Raw genomic sequence first — 7,608 nt, 5'->3', positions numbered from 1 at the left:
AGCAATAACAATCCTGCTTACACTGATTTTTATCCTGTAGGCAACACAGAAAAAATTTTTCAAGCTTTTTCACAAACAGAATTTGGGAACATTGTAGAAAAGCTTACTTTAGTAAAGGAAAAAATTTATATGCAAATATTTTTGAAAACTCACTTTAAACTTTTTTCACATCTCTGTATAGGTGTCATTTCTTTATTCCTTTATTACCTTAGGACAGATATAAAATAAAGAAAGTACAGTTAACTCTTGAACCATGCAGTAGAAAATCTGCATATAACTTACAGTCAGTCCTCTGCCTACTTGTTTCCTCCATATCCATGGTTCCGTATCCCCAGAGTACACCAACCACAGATCGTATAGTACCGTAGTGTTTACTATTGAAAAGAATCCACGTGCAAGTGGATCCATACAGTTCAAACCCATGTTGTTCAAGGGTCAACTGTATATGATGAATTCTCACTTAACCAGAATGGATAAATTCTTACTTATCCAGAATTTCCTTACCTTTTAAGGCTGAATAATACTCCATTATCTGTATATACCACATTTTGCTTGTCCATTCTTCTGTCAGTGGACACTTGGATTGCTTCCACGTTTTAGGTGTTGTGGATAATACTGCTATGAACATAGGTGTACAAATATCTCTTTGAAACCCTGCTTTTAGTTCTTTTGGATATATATCTAAAAGTAGATTTGCTGAATCATATGGTAATTCTAAGTTTTGGAGGAACTGTCATACTCTTTTCTCAGCAGCTATATGATTTTACATTCCCATCAGGGATGTACAAGAGTCCCAGTTTCTCCACATCTTTGCCAGCACTTGTTGTTTTGTGTTTTTTGGTAGTAGTCATATTAATAGGTGTGATGTGGTACCTCATTTTAATTTTGATTTGCATTTCCCTACTGCTTACTGATGTTAAGTATCTTTTCTTGTGCTTATTGGCCATTTGTATATCTTCTGTGGAGAAATGTCTATTCAAGCCCTTTGCCCATTTTTTAAATTGGGTGTTTGGTTTTTTTGTTGTTGAGTTTTAGGAGTTTTCTATATATTCTGGATATTAATCCCATATCAGATATTGGATTTGCAAATACTTTCTTCTGTGAGTTGCCTTTTTACTTTCTTGATAGTGTCTTTTGATTTACAAAAGTTTTCAATTTTCATGAAGTCCAGTGTATCTATTTTTTCTTTTGTTACCTGTGCCTTTGGTGTCATATCCAGGAAATCACTACCAAGTCCAATGTTGTAAAGGTTTTATCCTGTTTTTCTTCCAAGAGGTTTATTGTTTTAGGTCTTACATTCAGGTCTTTGATCTGTTTTTAGCTAATGTTTATATATGATGTTAGATAAGGGTCAAATTTCATTATTTTCTATGTGGATGTCCAGTTTTCCCAACACCATTTGTTGAAAAGACTATCCTTTCCCCACTGAGTGGTCTTGGAACTTTTGTCCAAAATAATTTGACCATACGTGTGAGGGTTTATTTCTGGGTTCTTTATTCTATTCCATTTTTTATATGTCTGTTTTATGCAGTACCACACTGTTTTTATTACCATAGCTTTGTAGTAAGTTTTAAAATCAGAAAGTGTTGAATCCTCCAGTCTTCTTATTTTTCAAGACTGTTTTGGCTATTCAGAGTCCCTTGAGATTCCACATGAATTTAGGATAGGGTCTTCTATTTCTGCAAAAACGTCCTTGGGATTTTGATAGTGATTGCATTGAATCTGTAGATTGATTTGAGTAGTACTGACATTTTAACTACAATATATTAAGTCTTCCAATCCATGAACATGGGATGTGTTTCCATCTATTTTTGTCTTCTTTAATGTCTTTCAGCAATGTATTATAATTTTCATTCAAGTATAGTTGCTTTACAATGTTATGTTAGTTTCTACTGTGCAGCAAAGTGAATCAGCTATAAGTATACATATATCCCCTCTTCTTTGGATTTTCTTCCCATTTAGGTCACCACAGAGCATCAAGTAAGGTTCCCTGTGCTATACAGTAGGTTCTCATTAGTTATCTATTTTATACATAGTTTCTATAGTGTATATATGTCAATCCCCATCTCTCAGTTCATCCCACCCCCCTTCCCCATTAGTATCCATACATTTGTCATTCCTAAGTATTTGATGCTATTGTAGATAGAATTGTTTTTGTAATCTCCTTTTCAGATCATTATTTATAGAAATACAACTGACTTTTGTGTGTTGACTTTATATCTTGCTACTTTGCTGAGTTCAGTTATGAATTCTAACAGGGTTTTTTTGTTTGTTTGTTTGTTTATGAAATCTTTAGAGCTTTCTACATGGAATATCAAATGCTCTGCTGATAATTTTACTTTTTCCTTTCCAACTTGGATGCCTTTATGTCTTTTTCTTGCCTAATTGCTCTAACTAGAACTTCCAGTACTATATTGAATAGAAGTGGTGAAAGCAAGCATCCCTGCCTTTTCCTGATCTTAGAGGAAAAGCTTTCAGTCTTTCACCGTGATGTTCCCTGTAGGTTTTTAGTATATAGCTTTTATTATGTTGAGATAAGTTCCTTCTATTCCAATTTGTGTGTGTGTGTTTTTATCATGAAAAGGTGTTGTGAACGTCACTTTTTAAACTAAGAGCTCTCTCTCAAATAATCAGTGCATTCTCTCCTAGTTATCAAGCTATATGGGAAGAAATATCATAAACAAAAGGATATCTTGGCTAAAACAGAGTAAAAAAAAGTAATTTAGATTATAAAAATCTCTTCAGTTAACAAAGCTCATTCATTGTCATTCAACAAATATTAGCTCTCTACTGCATGCCAGGAACTGTTCTGGTTACTGAGTAGAAAAGTGAGCTAAATAACTATGTTGGAAGACAGAAATAATCAGACAAATGCATCTATAGTTAGAAACTGAAATTAGTGATTTGAAAGAAAGAAAAACAAAACAAAACAGGAGGCTATTTTGCAAGGGAATCCTAAATCAAATTTTTTAGTTAAGGGGATGCATTTCTGAGGATTTGACCTTTAAAAATAGACTAAAGAATGAATAGAAGTTGGGAGAGGTAGAGAAGAGAAATACTGTGGAGGGAAAAAGAATCCAAGCAGAGAGAATAAAATGCCTCCCATGGGGGCAGGAAACCCTCAACCCTTAGGAGGAAGGCAGCCATTGGGGCTGGAGTGTACTTGGGGAACTGGAAAAGGTGCGAGGTGAAGATGAAGAGGGAAGCAGGGGCTATTGGTGTGTTTTAAGCAGGGAGGTGGCACGATGCAAAAAGTTTTTTTTTAATTAACTTTTTGGCCTCGCCGCACGGCATGAGGGATCTCAGTTCCCTGACCAGGGACTGAACCCCCGCCCCCTGCAGTGGAAGCATGGATTCTTAACCACTGGACCGCTAGGGAAGTCCCATGAAAAGTGTTTCTAAATGATCACTTGCTACATGGATTGAAGTGGAAGAATGAATTAATGTGGGGAGACTAATTAGGAGGCTATCATAGTCCTCCAGGTAAAGAAGGTAGTGACATAGACAAAGACCGTGGTAGTGAAGACAGAGTAGCTGTTGGCTTCCAGAAATATTTAAGAAATAAACATGTAACTTGGTGATGGGTTCAAAGGGGAAGAGGAGAGAGGTTTCAAGGATGACAACCACATTTCTGATTTGAGCAACTGGGCAGTGAGGGTGCCATTTTCTGAGTTGGAAAAATCTAAAGCAGGAGCAGGTTGGAGGAGGTTATGGTGAAGAATCAAGAATACAATTTTTGACATGTATTTATGGTAATCTTGTGACATCAAGATTGGAAAGTTGGAAATGTAGATAGCTAGTTAGATATTTGAGTCAGAATAGAGATCTACGGTAGAGTGAAAAATCTTGAAATTCAACAGGGTGAATGAGATCACCTAGGGACAAAGTGTTTAGTAAGGAGACAATGAATGAGCTCTCAGCAACTCTTGTGTTTAGAAGTCAGATGGGAGAGAGACTTCCCTGGTGGCACAGTGATTAAGAATCTACCTGCCAGTGCAGGCGATAGGGGTTCAATTCCTGCTCCGAGAAGATCCCACATGCCATGGAGCAACTAAGCCCGTGCGCCACAACAATTAAGCCTGTGCTCTAGAGCCTGTGAGCCACGAGTGTTGAGCCCATGTGCCACAACTACTGAAGCCCACACACCTAGAGCCCGTGCTCTGCAACAAGACTGAAATAAGGAGCCCGTGCACCACAATGAAGAGTAGCCCCTGCTCGCCGCAATTGAGAAAGCCTGCACGCAGCAACGAGGACCCAACGCAGCCAATAAATAAATAAATTTATTTTTCAAAAAATGTTTTAAAAGTCGGATGGGAGAGCTGGAAGGAACAAGGAAATGAGAGACTGAGTAGTCCAAGAGGTCAGAAGAAAACCAGGAGGCCAAAAAAAAATTCAAGAAAGGAGTACCTTTTCCCTAAGGTAGAACTTTGACAATGGGAATGAAATTCTCAGCACCCTAGCCAAACCTTGCTCTTCCCTGCTCTGTGCAGGATACAGGTCGACTTCTACAAGGGCTCCTCTGCTCCTGTTTCATATTTGCAATCCAAATTCTTATGTTGAAATCCTTTTATCTCTCTAGATACATTAATCTCATTGATAGATGTCCCAAAATTAGCATGTGACTTAAGGTGCCCATTAATACAGCCCACGTGAACACAATTTGACCACCAAAGTGAAGGAAGCTTTTCAACAGCTCAGGACATTTTTCAGCAGTTAAGGAACCCAGTGCTGCTTAATATCATAATTAACCCTTAAGAGGGCAATCTAATTTCACAGAAGGTTGTTTATTCATAAATACTGGTTACTCCAAGTTGGAGACAGACATATATGAGACCGAAAGAGCAAGGTAATTTTTCTGGAGGGTTTCTTTCTTCCTGCTCTGATGTGCTGTGGTGAAAAAAATCAATAGGTCTGACTCTGACAGTAAGTTACGTGACTTTTGGGCAATCACTTAGTGTTCCTCAACCTTAGTTCCATCTATAAAGCAAACTGAACTGGATTCTTTCCCACCCTCCTTCCAGGTCTAATGGTCCATCACTATAAAACTATGTGACTATTTTCAACTTTGCTTAAGCAAAAGTTCTGTCTTCAGAGTGATCAGAATGCAGAAATCATTAGAGGATCCAGAGCCAATGATGTTCACCAACTCACATCAGCTCAACCTGCTATTTGACAAGCTGGAAAAATGTTAAGTAAAGCGAAAACCATTGCTCGTTTTCAGATCTTTTTAGATGAAAACTTTCTTAGTAATAGTCATTTGAGGTTTTCAATCACAGGTGTTCTTCACTCTAAGGATTTGAAGTAGATGGTCTCTCTAGAAAACTAGTGCTGAAAGGAAAAAGGAAGGAAGGGAGAAGAGGAGAGGGGAAAGGGATGGGGAGAGGGAGGGGAGGAGAAAAGTTTAAAAAGAAATGGGATATATCCTTTTAGCTAGAAAGAGTGGTTCCACTTAAAGAACATTCTCTCTGACCATGCCAGATCCCCTATGCTTTAGACAATATCTGTGACCAAAAAACAGAAAAACGAAAAAAACAAAAAAAAAACTTCATAATAAAAAAATACTGAATGAGGTCAATTTTTTTCTTCACACATAGTGTGCTTGTTGAGAAAGAACTGAAATTAGCAACAGACTAAGGTAATGCTAATTATCCCTGAAAACTAAAGATATTGTTTCATAGGATTGGTGTAAAAAGGCCATGCACATATTGTTATTTTAAACTGCACATGCATATATGACCTTTAGATGCAGACTTTTCATTCTAAAGGATGCTGCCTCTGTAGGAAATGAGACTGGATGAGTGAGAGATATATTTTTTACCTGCCTTCACTTAGGCACTCACATGAGTGCTGCCTGTGAAGCAAAGATATACACTTATCTAAATGATGCTGCTGATGTGGAAAACATCTGTGGAATTCTTTTGGAATAAAAGCATTCCTCCCACCCCTGAACCTCTACCACCAAGTTCTCCTTTCCTGAGACAGCCAGAGCTATCAATTTCTGTGTACTTTTTCAGAAATATTTTATAAAAGCAAATGGATATATATATGAACGGATATATACCTATATGTGTGTATATATATGATGTACATACATATATGATATATATGCATAGATTTATATATATCACACAAAATATACATAATTATATATGTATTATATATGTATATCTCACTTTTAAAAAATTTAAATGAGAGCACACAATAACACAAGGTAAGCTTATTTTTTTTCAGTAAGCTCATTTTTTATCAATACATAATGTTTTTCACTCCTTTTTGTGGATGTATGGTATTAAATTGTATGGGTGTATATAACATTTTTATCAGCACCCTGTTGATCGACTTTTCAGTTATTTCATTTAAGTTGTTTTCAACATTTCCCATTAAAAGTAATGCCAAAGTAACTGACCTTGAACATATATCATTTTACATATTTGGCTCTACTTATAGAAAATCATTCCCACAAGTGAAATAACTAGGTGAAAAGGTATGTGCACTTGTAATTTTATTAGAGACTATTTTTAATTTTGCTCTGTGGGTGTGAGAATAGGTGATGTATATACATGGTCCAAAATTCAAAATCCATAACCACCCAAAGGTGAATAAGGAGAAGTAAGTCTCCCTCATGCCCCTTTCCTACAGTCACTGAATCCCCCTCCCCAGAAGCAACCACTGTGACCAGCCTCTTGTGCACTTTGCAAGTAATACTCTAGGCAGATGTGTATAAGATAAAAGTAATGATACATGTGTCTATAAGAGAGTTACTCCGATTCAACAGATATGTGGTTTTCTTCTGCCAAGTGGATGGGGATCAGAAGACTCTTGCCAAAGGGGGTGTCATGTATCAGTGTAAGCAGTCAGGCAAGGAACAGCTTTTTCATTGTCACATCATTCATTATCAGCCACACACCATCAACACTGTAGATTCCATCAAGAAAGGAGAAGTCTTATTGACTTTCACTCTGCCTGTGTGTCCATTCTGGACGGAAAAGAGGCCATGGATGTGGGATCTTGCCCTGTCCTCGGCCAGACCGTGTCGAATTTCCAGTCTGGGTTCATCACAACCAACCATCTGAGATCTGCTTTCATCTTCCTAGTGGTGGGGTCTGCATGGAGTCTACTGATTAATGTGTTTTGTTTTTTTCTCTTTCTTAGAAACACTGGAAGCCTACATATTTACTAACTTTAGATTGCAGGCCACATTCAGAGAATCTCCCTTAACTCTATTCACTCCCAGCATTCTGTGCAAACTGTACTCCCCTGGCCTAAGTTCTTCTCTTATTATCTTGTCAAAAAAAAGGAGCAGTCAACCCACCACAATATTCTAAATTTTTACAAACAGTCTCCCTTGAGATTGTAGCTAAGTCATTTGGTTTCTCTTCTGTGACAGTACAAGAGACAATTTTACCAAATATTTTGCTGTGGAATAACAAGGGTCAACAGCCTGCCCAAGAATCTTTCCTATCATCCCTGTTCATGACTATTAAAAGGAATTGGGCAGGAAGGGGTTGAAGGGGGGATGAATTGGGAGATTGGGATTGCCATATATATATTACTAATAAGAAAAAAAATCAGATTGTACACTTTAAATATATGCAGTTTATTGTTATG

At 37.2% G+C, this 7,608-nt stretch overlaps 1 protein-coding gene across 7 annotated transcripts in view; it reads right to left on the bottom strand.

The window, feature by feature from the left end:
* The window catches only part of THNSL1 (threonine synthase like 1), a 64,828-nt gene that overhangs the window by 35,693 nt on the left and 21,527 nt on the right, over window positions 1–7,608 (bottom strand). For 5 of the 7 annotated variants that reach the window (XR_009053171.1, XR_009053174.1, XR_009053172.1 and 2 more), the window contains one exon: window positions 154–207. The exons of the other annotated variants lie outside the window; for them this stretch is intronic. The gene's annotated coding sequence lies outside the window, so the exon portion shown is untranslated. The remainder of the gene's footprint in view (window positions 1–153; window positions 208–7,608) is intronic. 7 annotated transcript variants of the gene reach the window in all.

This window comes from Hippopotamus amphibius, chromosome 4 (assembly GCF_030028045.1).
Source record: "Hippopotamus amphibius kiboko isolate mHipAmp2 chromosome 4, mHipAmp2.hap2, whole genome shotgun sequence".
Lineage (NCBI taxonomy): Eukaryota > Metazoa > Chordata > Mammalia > Artiodactyla > Hippopotamidae > Hippopotamus > Hippopotamus amphibius.
Note: the sequence above shows the minus strand (reverse complement) of the source record. Positions and strands in the feature narration are given on the sequence as shown.